The following is an 18,380-nucleotide window of genomic DNA, read 5'->3' as shown; positions in this document are numbered from 1 at the left end:
GAGGGGAAACATCCTCTCTGCATCTACCCTGTCAAGCCCCCCTCAGAATCTTATACATTTCAATAAGATCACATCTCATTCTTCTGAACTCCAATGAGTATAGGCCCAACTGCTCAACCTTTCTTCATAAGACAATCCCTTCATCTCAGGAATTAACTCATGAACCTTCTCTGAACTGCCTCCAATGAAAGTATATCCCTTCTTAAATACGGAGACCACAACTGTACACAGTACTCTAGGTGTGGCCTCACCAATACCCTGTACAGTTGTAACAGGACTTCCCTACGTTTATACTCCACCCCCACCTTGCAATAAAGGCCAACATTCCATTTGCTTTCCTTATTGTTTGCTGTACCTGCATGCTAACTTTTTGTGTTTCATGTACAAGGACTCCCAGATCCCTCTGAACTGCAGCATTTTGTAATCTCTCCCCATTTAAATAATCATTTGCTTTTTTATTTTTCCTACCAAAGTGGATAACTTCACATTTTCCCACATTATACTCCATCTGCCAAATTTTTGCCAACTCACTTACCCTATCTATACCGTTGCAGATTATTTGCATCCTCCTTACAACTTGTTTTCCCACCTATCTTTGTATCAGCAAATTTGGCGACATTACACTTGGTCCCTTCATCAGAGTCATTAATATATATATATTGCAAATAGTTGAGGCCCCAGCATGGATTTCTGTGGCACTAGTTACAGTTTGCCAACCTGTTCTACAACTGAGGAAAACAACATGTCATAGGAATAAATCTCCATTCTGTTCAATGTAAAATAAATGCGCTTCCAATAGAAAACAGGGAGAAAAGAGTTACTATGGTTGTTATTAAACATAACAGATGAATAGCACCAAAAAATCTTCAAACACAAGAACAGGGGAGTGTTCTGAGCACCAAAAAAATTAATGCGCAACAGTTCAGCAGATACCTTTACGTCGCATCATAGACATTTACAGCACGGAAGGAGGCCATTTCAGCCCATCATGTCCACGCCGGCCGACAAGGAGCTATCCCGCCAGTGTTTTATACAGTTCAAGCATAGCCTCCCTGCTCTTGCATTCCATGCTTCGTCTAATAAAGGCAAATTTGGCATCAGAAGGGATACTTTGGGTCCTCATTCTGGAATTCAACTATATCCTTGTGATTTACCCAGCTGACAACCATAGGCTATTCCTACAGTGTGTTGATCTAATGAAGTTGATCTAAAAAAAAAACACTGTTTAAAAAGAATCTCATTCTTCAAAGACTACAAGAGTAAGGATGAATTTTCCCTGTATGACTTTTTTTTTTTTAACGCTACTTCTCAAGCACGAAATAATAATTTATTGTTGTCCATCCTCATTAAAATTGTGACAAAACAATGATAACTTGTCTTTTTCCTATACTACTGCCTGATGAAATTGGTCAGATGGTTTTCATTAAAATAAAGCCATCCAAGGCCACTCCTCTACAGTTCATTTCATAGATAATTTTAAAAATACAGAAATGAGTGCGACTTCTTTAGGATTTCAGTTCCTCTTAATGTCCAAACACAAAGATTGTCTTGTTTCTGCGATTTAAAAACAGTAAAATCCACATAAAAGAATTGCATCAGCCGAGTGCTGTGCCTCACAACCAATCTGGAAAGCTGATAATCTTTGGATGGCTTTTTGAATAAAAGTCATTTTTTTCTTCCATTTAAAAGGACTGCAATTTTTTTCTTTGCGTCATCAGTATTTAATCAACAAAGTTGAGCCTTTTAATGATGCTTATCTGGTTAATTTAGAGAAAGTTTTGGAGCCTCAATAAGCCTTTATGTACTAATTTTATATGATTAATTTACATTGTCACTGTAATCATACACCTATATTAAAATTGCAGATGGGAATGTTGAAAGTAAAGTTAACAGCATTAATTTTTACTGCAACAGTTGTTTTACCCTCATAGAATCAGGGGAAACTGAGAAAAACAATAATAGCAATTACCTCTGGATAAAATTTTGCAGCAGTTGAATGATGCAAGAGCCTGCAACTGGCCATTACTTCATTGCTCACCCATAAGTCACTGCACTTTTTTTGCAGCAGTATTCAGCCAGAAATTAAGGCTCAATGTTGCTGCAGAACCCTGCAATTCATCTGTGTTAAATCTGACCAATAAATGCTTCACAAGAATACTGGCTTGATAAAAATTGGAAGTGTTCCATTTGGTAGCAAACATGTATCAGATTGATAAATAAAAAGGATGTGGGGAAAAAATAACAAGGCATCCTGGACTATTCTTACATACCTCGAGCAACTTAAAGATGTGCACTGGCAGAGCCCTGAAAACAACTTGCCAGCCAACCTACCATAGTCACCAAGGAATGGCACACAAGGGAAAATGAAATGATCATAAAATTAAACAGGGAACAATTTTAAATATTTTAGCACATTTATCATAAATGTTATTGTTTGTACATTTTAAATGATGCCCAATTCACAAAAGCAGCACTTTTAGGTACCTTACCATAGCACAAAAAGGGAACATTCCCAAAAATGCTGCTTCCGTCTGGCTAGCATCTAATGGATTATAACTCGTAATAGCCACAGGTGTTCATTTTTGTGGAAAAACACATGTATGGAGTGATAGCATGCAGCTCACCGACTGTAGAACTAAAAGAAAATAGAGGGTTTGACAAGAGAAACCTCTTCATCAACGTTACCATCTTTAAGTTGATAAGATAGTGTTCAAATACTAAATATTGATGATCCAATATCATTTTGAACAGCATCCAGAAGAGGAAATCATGAACAGTTTAGAATCTAAAATCTGGTCAAGATGACATGGCTTTTCCAAGATATACAAACGTAACAGGCACCAATTCATTAGAGTTCACTTTCAAAAAGAATCCATGATTTGATAAGGAAAGATACTTCCAACACTTGCTTAGTAATTAAATGACCTTTTCAGCCATGTAAAAATATCAAAGTTGTTTTAAAAAAAAACTTTTTGCAACACATTCTACTTTTCAGCGAAAAGGGATGCAATCAGAGAGCTCTCGACCAATGTAGTTCGGTAAACGGCTGCTAGGAACACAACCCATTTCTGGGTTTCACTATAGTTCTTGAAGTGAACTGGTTTAGTTCAAACTCATGGGGAATCCCAGTCATGAGAATTGTATTTCTCCACTGCACAATGTAACTGTACACTATCTGATCAGGAATTACCAACATTTAACCCCCTCAATTGTATCCAACTGGTTCAAAGAGTCACAACATAGATATAGAAGACGAAACCCATTTGATCCAGTTGAACTCATCCATCCAGATAGAACCTACAGCTCCTCCCCCATCACCGTATCTAATCACTGAGTTTTTACCTTCATTGCAGCAAAGTTAGAAACAACAAATTAGGAGGAGGGATTAAAATGAGAGAGAGATGACTTGGATGTACATAAAAGCACAAGGTATCGTGAATGAAACTAGTGAGCTGGAGGACAAACTGCTATGGAGATGGGGTTGATACAATAGCATAGCTCAGGTTAGGGCAGGACTAGGAGTAAAACATTACTGGTTACAAAACATTTAGGAGGGACAGAACAGGAAAAATGGAAGTTGGGGATGACAGTTAATCAAAGATTCCATTACACCATTCGAAAACAGGAGATGGTGTAAAAGATCTACTTGGTTAGAGTCAAGGATACTAGGAAAGGAACAGTCATTCTATTGGTGTTATAATTTAACCACTGACAAAAAGGTGTGGAGTCAGAGGAAGAGATACATAGACAACTCAGAAATGCATGCAGAAATCATATCATAGGCGGTCCTTCGAAACGAGAATGACTTGCTTCCACGCCAAAAAAAGGATACGATCACAGGTGTTCCAATGAAGGACCCAAAATTTCAGGTCCTGAATGACATCCTGAAGGGTGGAAGATGCCTATGCATGGATTTTTTTAAAAACATGTGGTAGTCAGGGCAAGGATTAACTAAGACGACTGGAGACCTGCTCTGTTGCACAGACCTAGTGCGCACATATATCAGTGTGGGCTGGCCCGTGCTACCCCTGGGCCCGAACTCGCGTCTCTCCTGGGCCCCCGTCAGTCCAGTCTCTCGCCGCTCCTTCGGCCCGACCTCGCCGTTCCTGCTGTATCTGCCCACACTCCAATCACCAACCTGGACCTTGATGACATCACTTCACTGCCGTCGCAGCTCGTGCTGCTCCGAGGTGGTACGCCTCCTCGCTGCCCCCGGGGCGCTGCTCGCCGCTCCTTTTATGGCCCCGACTTGCCGCTGGTGTTTTCCCGCAGGTTGGGGCCTCCTCACTGCTCCTAGGCCACTGCTCGCCACTCCTTTTATGGCCCCGACCTGCCGCTGGTGTTCTCTCGCAGGTTGGGGCCTTACCCAAAGATTAAATGGGGGAAAAGTAAAAGTAACTTCATTACAACAGTACACTTCAAAAAGCTGTAAATCGCTTTGGGACATCCTGAGATTGTGAAAGACACTATCAATAAAAGAGAGGTCTATCTTTCTTTAGTGGCAAAGAAAGAAAAGGGTTACTACAATGTGTCTTGGATTCCTTTCAAGATCAGTATTCTTTTAGTCTAACAGAAAAGGAGGCACTCCTGGATTTGATTCCAGGAAATGAAGTGGGACAAGTAGTCATATAGGTTTTAGAAACATCTAGGAAATAGCAACCATAACATAATTATGTTCAGTATAAAAATTGAACAGGACAACAATCAGTCAAAAATGAAGGTACCTTTACTTGACTGGAATAAGGCTAATGTCACTAAGATTTAAAAAAATGAACTACCCAGAGAAACTGGAAAGAAAAACTAGTTGATAAGACAGTGGACAAAAAAAAAGGGAAACAACAGGCTTGATTTTGACAGGCTGATGGGGGCGGGGAGGAGAATGGAAACAAATTACATTTGTGCTGAAGGGTATATGCGGGACAGGCAGGAAACCCTCCCTCCGAGGGGAAAACAGCGTGACGGGCGGGCCATTTTAACTCCCAGGTCTTAATTAAATAATCCAGGATGGTCTCCCGACCGAAACTGGTGGGATTAACAGCAGAACTGGCGGGCGGGAGCCGGAGGATACCTGGGATCGAATAAAATGGTTCCCACCATAAAGTTAGCACTGGGCAGGGGCTTTATCAACCGATGCCAGCATTGGGAGGGAATGGCAAGGGATGCCCAATGACAACTTGTATTTATATAGCGTCTTTAATGTAGTAAAACATCACAGGACTGCTATCAAACAAAATTTGAAACAGAGCCACATAAGGAGATATTAGAACAGATGATCAAAAGTTTAGTTGAATAAGTAGGTTTTGAGGAACGTCTTAAAAAGGAAAGCAAGGTGGAGAGGTATAGGGAGGGAATGCCAGAACTTACAACTCTTTTGTTGCGAAACAAATAAACAGTTAGTTCAAGTGCCCCCTGATTAAATTAAGGGGACACTCCAAACACTTTTCAAGTGCACCAACAGCTCTGCAACTCTTTTGTTGAGAACAATTAAATCAAGTGCTCCCTTATTAAAGGGGGGGGGGGGGGGGGGGGGGAGACACTCCAAACATTTTTCAATGTCCTCTTTTTTTTTGGGGAGGGTTTTGTGTGTTTTTTTTCAGGGCACCGAGAGGCAAATTATACAAGTGCTCCCTGACTGGGGGGTAAATCTTTGCAAGTATCAATGCCTTTTCTGAGGATTGAACTCAGGACCTTCAGATTATGAGACTGATGTGCTGCCTACTGCACTAAGAAGGCACTTAACGTGTAACGAATTCGCGTGTCATCCTTACGCAGCAGCCATCAAGCAAACTCTACTCTAACGCACATTGGTTTACAACCCAGCAGCTGAAGGCACAGCTGTCAATGGTGGCACGATTAAAATTGGGGATGCACAAGAGGCCAGAATTGGAGGAGCGCAGAGATCTCTGTGGTTGTAGAGCTGGAGGAGGATACAGAGAGAGAGTTAGGGGTGAAGCCTTGGAAGAATTTGAAAACAAAGATGAGAATTTTAAAGTTGAGGCATTGCTGGATTGGGATCCAATGTAGCTCAGTGAGCACAGGAGTGATGGGTAAATGAGACTTGGTGAAGAATTTTGGATGAGTTCAAGTTTATGGAGGGTGGAAGATAGGAGCATTGGAACAGTCAAGTCTAGAGGTAACAAAGGCATGGTTGTTTCAGCAGATGAGCTGGGACACACTTTCTTTGTACACTGTAAAGCATAAGCTTCTCGAACCTTTAGTCACACCTTATCTGCTTTACTGTTTGGCTGCTCCTCTCAGTTTCCAATGCAAATATATCTATTTTTTTCCCCATAGAGACTTATATTCTACTGTTCTGGCTACCATTCTAGAAACATAGAAATATAGAAAATAGGTGCAGGAGTAGGCCATTTGTCCCTTCGAGCCTGCACCACCATTCAATAAGATCATGGCTGATTATTCCCTCAGTACCCCTTTCCTGCTTTCTCTCCATACCCCTTGATCCCCTTAGCCATAAGGGCCATATCCAACTCCCTCTTGAATATGTCCAAAGAACTGGCATCAACAATTCTCTGCGGCAGGGAATTCCACAGGTTAACAACTCTCTGAGTGAAGTTTCTCCTCATCTCAGTTCGAAATGGCCGACTCCTTATCCTAAAGACTGTGTTCCCTGGTTCTGGACGTCCCCAACATCGGGAACATTCTACCCGCATCTAACCTGTCCCGTCCCATCAGAATCTTGTATGTTTCTATGAGATCCCCTTTCATCCTTCTAAACTCCAATGTATAAAGGTCCAGTTGACCCAGTCTCTCATATGTCAGTCCTACCATCCCGGAAATCAGTCTGGTGAACCTTCACTGCACTCCCTCAATAGCAAGAACGTCCTTCCTCAGATTAGGAGACCAAAACTGAACACAATATTCCAGGTGTGGCCTCACCAAGGTTCTGTACAACTGCAGTAAAACCTCCCTGCTCCAATACTCAAATCCTCTAGCTATGAAGGCCAACATGCCATTTGCCTTCTTCACCGCCTGCTGTACCTGTATGCCAACTTTTAAACTGTCACCAGACTGTTTGATACCAAGAGAAGAAAAGGAAAAAATCCACATTTACAATTTGTTACTGTTGCAGTGGCCATTTTGGTTTATAGGTAAGTTTTCTTCCAATAAAAACACAAAACACAAAACACAGGGGGGGGGGGAAATCTTTTTGCCGACTACCACGCGATAATGGTCTGGAATTTGTAGTTGGAGACGTACCTCCGGAGTACACCTCCGACCCGTTAAAAATATACAAACTTACCTCCAGGCTCGCAGGCTGTGGAGACTTCAGGTCCTGGGCCTGCAAGTGTACGCTTGTCTAAAGACCCTTGGATTCCAGGGATGCAGGCAGTTCGGAAGCATCACTGGGATTAGGTCATCCAATCATAAAGGAGGATTCCATTTACGAACGGAATCCCCATAAAACATATTGGGAATCTCCAAATAACTGACAACGGCAGCAGATATAAATTCTCATTTTCAAATTTAATTAAAAATCTCAGGAAAATAAAAATGTAAATTTTTGAAAAATAATTTTAAACATTTTAATCCGGGCCAAAATTTCCATGCTTGATTCTTAAATTTTTAATTTAAGATTTATATTAACCCGTACTCTGGTGAAAGCAGGCCCTATGCCTGCTTTTACCAGGCACAAAGGCTTCGTGGCCTTTGCTGGGCAAATAGCCCAACTCTGCACCAGCAAAAGGTGAATTCTCAGTCGGTGCGGTAAATCTGTCAAGGCAAACTTTGACAGATTGCAAGTTCCAGGTTCTCACGTATGCGGAAAGCCGGAACTTACAGGGCCTTTCTGAAGGCTTACGACGGTGTACCTGAGCATACGCATCATCGGAATCGCAAATTTCTGGCCAACATAAATTACAGGAACCTTCACATACATGAAAGCATTATATAGGGTCTGCTCACCTGTGAGATATTCAACGGGTCTGCAATATCTATCTTGAATCTATATAGAATCATAGAATAGTACAGCACAGGAGGAGACCATTCGTCACTCGAGTCTGTGCCAGCTCTTTCGTAGAGCAATCTAGTTGGTCCCACTCATCCGCTCTTTCACCATATCCCTGCAATGTTTTCCCCTCAAATATTTATCCACCCTATCGGACAGTGCATTCCAAATCCTAACCACTCATTGCATAAAAAAATTTTTTTCTCATGTCGCCTCTGGATCTTTTGCCAATTACTTTAAATCTGTGCTCTCTGGTTATCGATCCTCCAGCCATTGGAAACAGTTTATCTTTATTTACTCTATCTAAATCCTTCATGATTTTAAACACCTCCATCAAATCTCTTCTGAGCCATCTCTGCTCCAAGAACAACTCCAGCTTCTCTAGTCGATCCACATAACTGTAATCCCAAAGTGTGGTGCCCAGAATTGGATAAAATACTCTAGCTGAGGCCAAACTCGTGTTTTATATAGGTTTAGCATAAATTCCTGGCTTTTGTACTCTTATGCCTCAATTTATAAAAGCCAAGGATCCCATATGGTTTATTAACTGCTTTGTTAACCTGTCCTGGAATCTTCAAAGATTTATGCATAATCTGTTCTTTCACCCCTTTAACTTGAATTTGATCTCCTCATTCTTCCCACCAAAATGCACACTGAGGAACACCACTGTATACCTCCCTCCAGTACAAAAAAAAGCCAGTCAACTCACGTCTCCTTAACCAATTTTGTATCCATGCTGTTACTACCCCTTTAATCCCATGGGCTTCAATTTTGCTACCAAGCCTATTATGTGGTTCTTTACCAAATGCCTTTTGAAAGTCCATATACATATGTGCTGTAGCTTCTCATTTGTAAAAGAAAACACACCCTTCTCTTCCCTTCCCATGATATGGCAGGAAATAATTAAAAAGACTTGCCCACTATAATGACAGTGATTAGTGGGGATCGTGGAAAATAAGGTTGCAAAAGGAAATCTCTGACACAAAAGTACTTTTAAAAGAATTAAACCATATATCTTGGAAAATAAAAATTTCTACTAGTCTTTTGAAGGTTATTGCATAAACCACTTCATTTTTCTTCAAGGTTCATTATGTCAAACAGCATGTCTTGTGTTTTTCCCTCTCCTTCCCCTCCGCCCCCCCACCATCCAATATCCTTTCCTCTTCTCCTGAAGAAGCTGACCAATGCTGGGCTATAATTCCATGGTCATTCTCAGAGAGCCTAGCCTGCAAGTGTGAACAGTCTATTGAACAGGGTGATAAGACCTGTTGTCATCAAGTGATTTTATGATCACCCAGCATCTCAGTTATGTTTTATATTTAATCACTTGTAACCTTGTAACCTGCATCACACCTGTCCACCAGAGGGCCTACCTGTTGCAGTCCCAAGGGATCCCTCCATCCCTTGGGAGCACGGTACACAAGCAGGCCACCCCACGAGGTACCTGCACTCTGAAACTACAATAAAAGGAGCTAAGGTCACACTTGCTCATTAGACACAGTACTCAGTCTGACCATTTATTATGAGCATAACAGGTTACCGCCATCAGGTGCAGGAAAACTCACTATTTTTTTTCCTTCCATAGCCCAGAGATACGCACGCCAATTGTAGAACCTAGACTGGCTGCCTAACCAAGACCAGCCAACTAAGTACACACCAGGGATCAAACCTGGAACTTTCCTTTCGGCTCAGTTCCATATCTAAAAAGCATGTTCATAGCCTCATAATGCTATCTCAACCATTTGTCAATAATGTTAATTTTAAGCAGTAACAGAGATCAAGCTAGGAAGAAATGCCATGATCTCCATTGGTCAATAGCAATAGACAGTGTGTTATTTTAATATAAAATACTGAAATACCAGTAATAAATTCCTGCTATCTGTTCATATTCTTTAAACATCCACAAAATGCATTTGAATGAAATTACCATCTTAGCACCATCATATCTTCAAAAGTGCAAGCTATCTGCACCAATGCAAGCTTCATTCTAAATTCATAATGTCATCAATTACTTTTAAAACATTCAGCTGAAAATTCAATTTGCACCAGTACTGGAAAATATGAGACAAAAGAACTCTGATTTTGATTTATGACATGACTATGCAAACATTTAAACTGTATACATAACCAACTCTGCCCCATGTAAGAGTCCTCGGAGAGATTTAATTTAAAGCAAGTACTTTCCAATCCACAACAACTAATGATACATCTTTGTGCTTGATAGGGAGTTAGACCTATTATGGAAACTATACTATTAACTTTATTGGTCAATTATTCTCTTTCAAAATGCATTGAAACTTTAAAAATACTCACAGCACTTAAATTACTGTACATCAGTTTCAAATCTTCATCATGCATTCAATGAACAAAGTTTTCTGCTTGAAGGTTGTGATCATTTTCACTCACTATGTACTTCCATTAAAATTATTTATAGCACTGATGCTACAGGTGTAGCACTCATGCCTCGGAGTCAGAAGGTTGAGTTCAAGTCCCACTCCAGGGACTTGAGCACAAAAATCTAGGCCGACACTCCAGTGCTGTCAGAGGTGCCATCTTTCGGATGAGATGTTAAACTGAGGCCCCATCTGTTCACTCGGATGAACGTAAAAGATCCCATGGCACTATTATGAAGCAGGAGAGTTATCCCCGGTGTTTATTTATCCCTCAATCAACATAAAAACAGATTATCTGGTTACTATCACATTGCTGTTTGTGGGAGCTTGCTTGTGTGCAAATTGGCTGCCACGTTTCCTATATTGCAGCAGTAACTACACTTGAAAAGTACTTCATTGGCTGTGAAGCATTTTGAGACATCCGATGATCATGAAAGGAGCTATATAAATGCAAGTCTTTTTTTTTTAAATACAGAATTTCTTTACATAATCTAATGTGCATTTGTATTGCTGGCATGCCTTTACTTTCTGATCTTGCTTCCTCAACTGCCAGTCTCTGCTTTCACCTTCTGACATTAATCTCATTTGTATGTCAAACTAGAACTCACATTTCTTGCCCGTGACATCTTCATGGAAGACCACATTACTGTTCTCTATTTGTCTCACCCCACAACCTACTGGCAAAGCCAAAATGCAACTGGTGACAACTATCAATTACTTCGCCTGACATGAAACCTATATTAAACTGCGCCGTAGAAGAAAATCTAAAACTGAACACTTCTCTCTCATTTTAACAATTTAAATCTGCGGTACTTTTAAACACCAATAAATGTTAGAAAAAAAGCTGGTGTTTTTTAAAAAATATTAGATTAGATACATAGCTACTGTGTGCTCATGTAACAATTCAGCACTGCGCAAAGAAAGACATTATTTTGAAGATGGAAAAAGACAAAATACAGTCTTATCCAACATAGAATGTTATGAAGTTATAATGCTTGCTCAACAAATCAATTTCTATAACTAACTTTCTTTTGTTCATTTGAGGGATGTGGGCATCGTTGGAAAGGCCAGAATTTATTGCCCATCCCCAATTGCCCTTGAGAAAGTGGTGGTGAGCTGCCTTCTTGAACCGCTGCAGTCAGTGTAGTCAAGGTATAGGTGCAGTCTCGAGAATCCGGAGTTCCTGAATCTGGACCAGACGACCCGGGCAATCTCTGGGCCCCACTGCTGCCCGCCTCACCGTCGCTGGCCTTACGCCCTCACCGACCCGCCCGACACCAACATCCTCGGTGGGGCTGGCCCGCCCGACGACAACCTCCTCGGCAGGACCCACCAGACGACCTGAACAGCTCCTCGGAGGGAAACCCTCTTTCGGACGTTCCGAAATCCAGAAATACCCGAATATCAGAAAGCAAATTAAAAGTCCGGAAAAGCACGGAATCTGGAACGGCCTCAGTCCCGGATTTTAAGCGCTGCACCTGTACTCCCATAGTGCACTATAGAACACATGCACCCTACAGAACAGAATCATCTGTTTAATAAAAACAAATGCTCTCCACTATTTTAAGAGCATCGAGATCTTGGCTCATGTTTTCTGTTCATTTGAGTTACATGCTATACTGAATAACACACATTAAATAAAATTATTGACTCCTAAGTGCCAGGTTATGAGGGTGGAGTACATAAAGAAATATTTAATCTTCAAGCAATGCTGCCTTTATTTTACTGACCTAATGTAACTATAAATGGAAAGGAAAATATATCATATCTACAATTTGTTAAGTAAAATAGCTACATTATATACAATTTAATTAGTACTGCCTCAAATTAAGTAAATTAAATAAGATTTGTTCCTCTGAGGATTACAAAGTAATGACCATTTGGAAGGCCTGTCTGAAAACAAAGGCAGTGTTTTCATTGTTGAACACTTTGGCAATGTTAATCTACCAGTAGGAAGCTAGGAGACTTAAATTTTATTTCATGTTATCAGGAGTCGATTCAAACATTATACCCCCCGAAGAAGTATAACACTGAAGTAGCTCATCGCACCAACCAACTCCATACATTGGTACATTAAGGCACTGTCCATGGAGTTCTCGATATTCATTCTCCATCCACTAAACTGTGTGAGAACACCACAGGTCGGGGCTATAAATAGAGCTGGAGCGCCGGGCCCTGGAACATCGTGGCGGAGGTTGCTGCGAATGAGGGTACGGAGCCCAGAAGAGACGAGGGCCCTGGGGCAGCACGGGCCAGCCCACACTGCGATGTGTGCATGCACCGGGCCCGTGCAGCAGAGCAGGTCTCCAGTCGTCCTGGTTAATCCTTGCCACTGGATAAAGGCCTAGCTCTGTCAAGCCCAAGTGGTGGCTGATGTGCACACGTTAAAAAAATTCACACACAGGCATCTTCCACCCCCTCAACTGGAGTTCAGGACTGGAACATCGGGTCCTTCATTGAAACATCTGTGAACTCTTGTGGAAGCAAGTCATCCTCGTTCGAGGGACCATCTATGATGGAGACTAAGCTTGAATCCAGCAGAGACTACATGCATTTTGTAACACCAACAAAAACAGCATTATGGAAAGAGCATATCAAATTTAAGATAATGGTCAGTGATCTTCCACATTTTAATAGGTTAACATTACCAATACCCTGTACACTAATATTTTTATCCAGCCCGTTTAAGTAAAATATGTTGCTACATGCAACATGTTCTACAGCCATTAATGGCAGTGCATGTTCATGTATCTTGTAAAACGTGAGTTTGTGCCCATAATTCAACAACTACCATTTATATAGCGTATTTAACATAGAAAAATGTCCCAAGGTGTTTCACAGAAGCGTAATCGGACATAAATCGACACCAAGTCAACGGAAATATTAGGAGGTGTGACTAACAGCTTGGTCAAGGAGGGTCTTAAAGGAGGAGAGGAAGATGGATAGGCAGAGCGGTATGGTGAGGGAATGCCAGACTTTAGGGTCATCACAGCTGCAAATGGCGAAGCTAAAGCAGTGGAGGATGCAGAGTTCCCAAAAAATTGTAGGGCTGGGGAAGGTTTCAGAGATCAGGAGGGGTGTTGCCATGAGGGGATTTAAATAAAGCTAACATACTATTTGCTTTCTGTACCTGCACGTTAACTTTCTGTGATTTGTGTACAAGGGTACCCAGGTCCCTCTGAACACCAACATTTCCCAATCTTTCACCATTTAATAATGTCAGCTGTGGGTAGCACTTTCGCCTCTGAATCAGAAGGTTGTGGGTTCAAGTCCCACTCCAACGTCACACTGCTGTTTGTGGAAGCTTGCTGTGCGCAAATTGGCTGCTGCATTTCCTAAGTCATCATCATCATAGGCAGTCCCTCAGAAATCGAGGAAGACTTGCTTCCACTCTTAAAACGAGTCCTTAGGTGGCTGAACAGTCCAATACGAGAGCCACAATCCCGGTCACAGGTGGGACAGATAGTTGTTGAGGGCAAGGGTGGGTGGGACAGTTTGCCGCATGCTCTTTCCGCTGCCTGCGCTTGATTTCTGCCTGCTCTCGGCGATGAGACTCGAGCGCCCTCCAGGATGCACTTCCTCCACTTAGGGTGGTCTTTGGCCAGGGACTCCCAGGTGGCAGTGGGGATGTTGCACTTTTTCAGGGAGGCTTTGAGGGTGCCCCTGTAACGTTTCCTCTGCCCACCTTTGGCTTGTTTGCCGTGAAGGAGTTCAGAGTAGAGCGCTTGCTTTGGGAGTCTCGTATCTGGCATGCGAACGATGTGGCCTACCCAGCGAAGCTGATCAAGTGTGGTCAGTGCTTTAATGCTGGGGATGTTGGCCTGGTCGAGGACGCTAATGTTGGTGTGTCTGTCCTCCCAGGGGATTTGTAGGATCTTGCGGAGGCATCGTTGGTGGTATTTCTCCAGCGACTTGGTGTCTACTGTACATGGTCCATGTCTCAGCCAGACAGGAGGGCAAGTATTACTCCAACCCTGTAGACCATGAGCTTGGTGGCAGTTTTGAGGGCCTGGTCTTCAAACACTCTTTTCCTCAGGCGCCCGAAGGCTGCACTGGCATACCGGAGGCGGTGTTGAATTTCGTGTTCAATGTCTGCTCTTGTTGATAAAAGGCTCCCGAGGTATGGGAAATGGTCCACGTTGTCCAGGGCCGCGCCGTGGATCTTGATGACTGGGGGGCAGTGCTGTGTGGCGAGGATAGGCTGGTGGAGGACCTTTGTCTTACGGATGTTTAGCATAAGGCCCATGCTTTCGAATGCATCAATAAATACATCGACTCGGACCACCTACCATCAAGGGTGCTACTCAGTGTGGTGCCTGCGGCCAACATCTTGCTGTGGACAACTAGGCTCATGTAGCAGTGCGCCTGGTCTCTCGCCGTCTTGCATTTCCTACATTACAAAGCGCTTTGGAACTTCTGAGATCATGAAAGGCACTATATTAATGGAAGTAGTTATTTAAAAATTCTGCTTTTCTATTTTTCCTACCAAAGTGGATAATTTCACATTTCTCCACATTATTTTCCATCTTCCATGTTCTTACCCAATTACCCTGTCTATATCCCTTTGCATCCTCCTCACAAACTTACTTTCCTACCTAGCTTTGTATCGTCACATTACACTTGATGCCATCATCAAAGTCATTGATAGCTTGTAAATAGCTTATTCCAAAGCATTGATCCTTGCAGTAGCCTATTACTTACACCCTGCCAACCCGAAAATGACCTGTTTATTCCTATTTTCTGTTTTCTATTCATTAACCAATACTCAAACCATGCTAATATATTATCCCCAATCCCATGAGTCCCAATTTTGTGTAATAACCTCATGTGGCACCTTTGCAAATGCCTTTTGAAAATCCAAATACACTATATCCACTGGTGCCCCTCCCTTATCTACCCGACTAATTACAAACTCAAAAAATTCCGTCAAATCATATGATTTTCAAAGTGCCATTACCATATCTCTAATAATAGATTCTACATTTTCCCAACGACAAATGTCACACTAAATGGTCTATAGCTCCTGGTTTCCTCTCTCCTTCCTTTCTTGGGGTTACATTTGCTACCTTCCATTTTGAGGGGACCATTCTAGAATTTAGGGAATTCTGTAAGATCAAAACTGATGCATCCACTATCTCTAGCCACTTCTTTTAAAACCCTAGGGCGTAGGCCATCAGGTCCAGGGGACTTGTTGGCGTTTAGACCCATGAATATGTCCAGTCCTATTTCTTTACGAATACTAGTTTCTTTAAGTTCCTCATTCTCACTTGACGCTTAGTTCCCCACTATTTCTGCAATGTTTTGTGTGTCTTTTCCGTGAAGACAATACAAAATATTTGTTTACTGTCTCGGCCATTTCCTTATTCTCCATTATAATTTCTCCTGTCTCTGCCTGTAAGGGACTCATGTTTACTTTTGCTAATCACTTTCTTTTTACATACCTATAGAAGCTTTTACAATCTGTTTTTATTACTAGTTTACTCTCATTCTCTTTTCTCTCTCTCAATTTCTTGGTCATCCTTTGCTGAATTCTAAAATCCTCCCACTGCTCAGGTTTACTACTCTTTTTGGCAATATTAGAAGTCACTTCCTTTAATCTATTATCTTTAACTTCTCATTTGCCACGGTTGGATTATGTGGGGTCTTTATTCTTTAAAGGAATGTACATTTGTTGCAAATTATAAATTATTTCTTTAAATGTTTACCATTGCTGATGTACTATCATATATTTTTAATCTAGTTTCCCAATCTATCTTAGCCAACTCGCCCCTCAGACCTACATAGTTTGCTTTGTCCAGATTGAAGATCCTAGTTTCCAGCTTAACTAAATCACTCTCAAACGTGATATAAAATTCTATCATATTATGATCACTCTTCTCCAAAGGCTCTTTTACTACAAGGTTATTAATTAACCCTATCTTATTACACAATACAACATCTAAAATAGCCTGTTCCCCAGTTGGTTTCTCGACATACTGATCTAGAAAACTATCTTGAAAATATTCCATCAACTTGTCCTCCACACTATTACAGACTGTGCAAACCAAATTTGCAGTATGAAGATTGAAGTCCATGATTACTGTATTGCCCTTGTTACACACACCTCGCATTTCCTGATTTATACTGTGCCTGACACTACGATTATTGTTCGGGGGTCTGTAAACTACGCCCACTAGTGTTTTCTGCCCCTTGTTTCTTAGCTCCAGCCAAAGTGATTCTACATCTTAATTTTCTGAGTTACAATCCTTTCTCTTTACTAGCTTTATCCCATCATTTATTATCTGGGCTACTGGCCCTCCTTTTCCATTTTGCCTATCGCTTCTAAAAAAAAGTCAAGTATCCTGGAATATTTAGTTCTCACCTTCCTCTCCGTAATGGCTATTAGATCAAATCCATTTATTTCTGTTCTTAATTCATCTATTTTCTTGGGAATGTTTAAAGCAGACATAGTTCCTTTACCTATTAATTTTTTCCCTATTTTCCCCCTATTACCTTTGTTAAACTTTTTTCCTTCCCGACACACTGCTTATTTTTATCCAAATCGCTACTCTGCTCTACAGCCTTGACATTTCCCTTGCTGTTTTTGAATTTACCCTTTCCTGAATCCTCCAACCAGCTTCATTAGTTTAAAGCCCCACCTACACCCTAATTATTCGATTAGAAAGGACACTGGCAGTAAGGTAACAAATGGAGTATATGAAGGGAACTGTGAGGTTATTCACTTTGGTAGGAAAAATAGAAAAACAGAATTTTTTAATTAAATAGTGAGAAACTTTTCAATACATAAAAACATAGAAAATAGGTGCAGGAGTAGGCCATTCGGCCCTTCGAGCCTGCACCACCATTCAATAAGATCATGGCTGATCATTCACCTCAGTACCCCTTTCCTGCTTTCTCTCCATACCTCTTGATCCCTTTAGCCCTAAGGGCCATATCTAACTCCCTCTTGAATACATCCAATGAACTGGCATCAACAACTCTGTGGTAGGGAATTCCACAGGTTAACAACTCTGAGTGAAGAAGTTTCTCCTCATCTCAGTCCTAAATGGCTTACCCCTTATCCTTCGATTGTGTCCCCTGGTTCTGGACCTCCCCAACATCGGGAACATTCTTCCTGCAGCTAACCTGTCCAGTCCTGTCAGTATTTTATATGTTTCTATGAGATCCCCTCTCATTCTTCTAAACTCCAGTGAATACAGACCCAGTCGATTCAGTCTCTCCTCATATATGTCAGTCCTGCCATCCCAGGAATCAGTCTGGTGAACCTTCGCTGCACTCCCTCAATAGCAAGAACGTCCTTCCTCAGATTAGGAGACCAAAACTGAACACAATATCCCAGGTGAGGTCTCACCAAGGCCTTGGACAACTGCAGTAAGATCTCCCTGCTCCTATACTCAAATCCCCTAGCTATGAAGGCCAACATGTCATTTGCCTTCTTCACCGCCTGCTGTATCTGCATGCCAACTTTCAATGGCTGATGTACTCTGACACCCAGGTCTCATTGCACCTCCCCTTTTCCTAATCTGTCACCATTCAGATAATATTCTGCCTTCATGTTTTTGCCACCAAGTGTTCAAAGAGATTTGGGTGCTCTTGTGCAAGAAACAAAAGGTAGCATGCAGGTACAGCAAGCATTAAAAGGCAGCAAATGGCATGTTGTCCTTTATTGCAAGGGAGTTGGAATACAAGAGTAAGGAAGTCTTGTTACAATTGTACAGGGCCTGTACAGTTTTGGTCTCCTTATCGAAGGAAGGATATACTTGCCTTGGAGGCGGTGCAACGAAGATTCACTAGATTGATTCCGGGACGAGAGGGTTGTCTTATGATGAGCGATTGTGTAGAATGGGTCTATATTCTCTGGAGTTTAGAAGAATGAGAGGTGATCTCATTGAAACATACAAGCTTGACAGGGTAGATGTAGAGAGGTTGTTTCCCCTTGCTGGAGCGTCTAGAATTAGGGGTCACAGTCTCAGGAGAAGGGATAGGCCATTTAAGACAGAGATGAGGAGGAATTTCTTCAC

At 41.6% G+C, this 18,380-nt stretch overlaps 1 protein-coding gene and 1 non-coding gene across 12 annotated transcripts in view; both read right to left on the bottom strand.

Annotated features, from left to right (window-relative positions):
• Nucleotides 1-18,380, bottom strand: part of cep170aa (centrosomal protein 170Aa) — a 190,719-nt gene that overhangs the window by 154,548 nt on the left and 17,791 nt on the right. The gene's annotated exons all lie outside the window — the stretch shown is intronic.
• Nucleotides 5,661-5,733, bottom strand: trnam-cau (transfer RNA methionine (anticodon CAU)). Its single transcript has one exon. It is a non-coding gene; the product is annotated as a tRNA-Met (tRNA).

The sequence above is a fragment of the Pristiophorus japonicus genome, chromosome 9, assembly GCF_044704955.1.
Source record: "Pristiophorus japonicus isolate sPriJap1 chromosome 9, sPriJap1.hap1, whole genome shotgun sequence".
Taxonomy (NCBI): domain Eukaryota; kingdom Metazoa; phylum Chordata; class Chondrichthyes; family Pristiophoridae; genus Pristiophorus; species Pristiophorus japonicus.
This window is presented reverse-complemented; position numbering and strand designations above follow the sequence as displayed.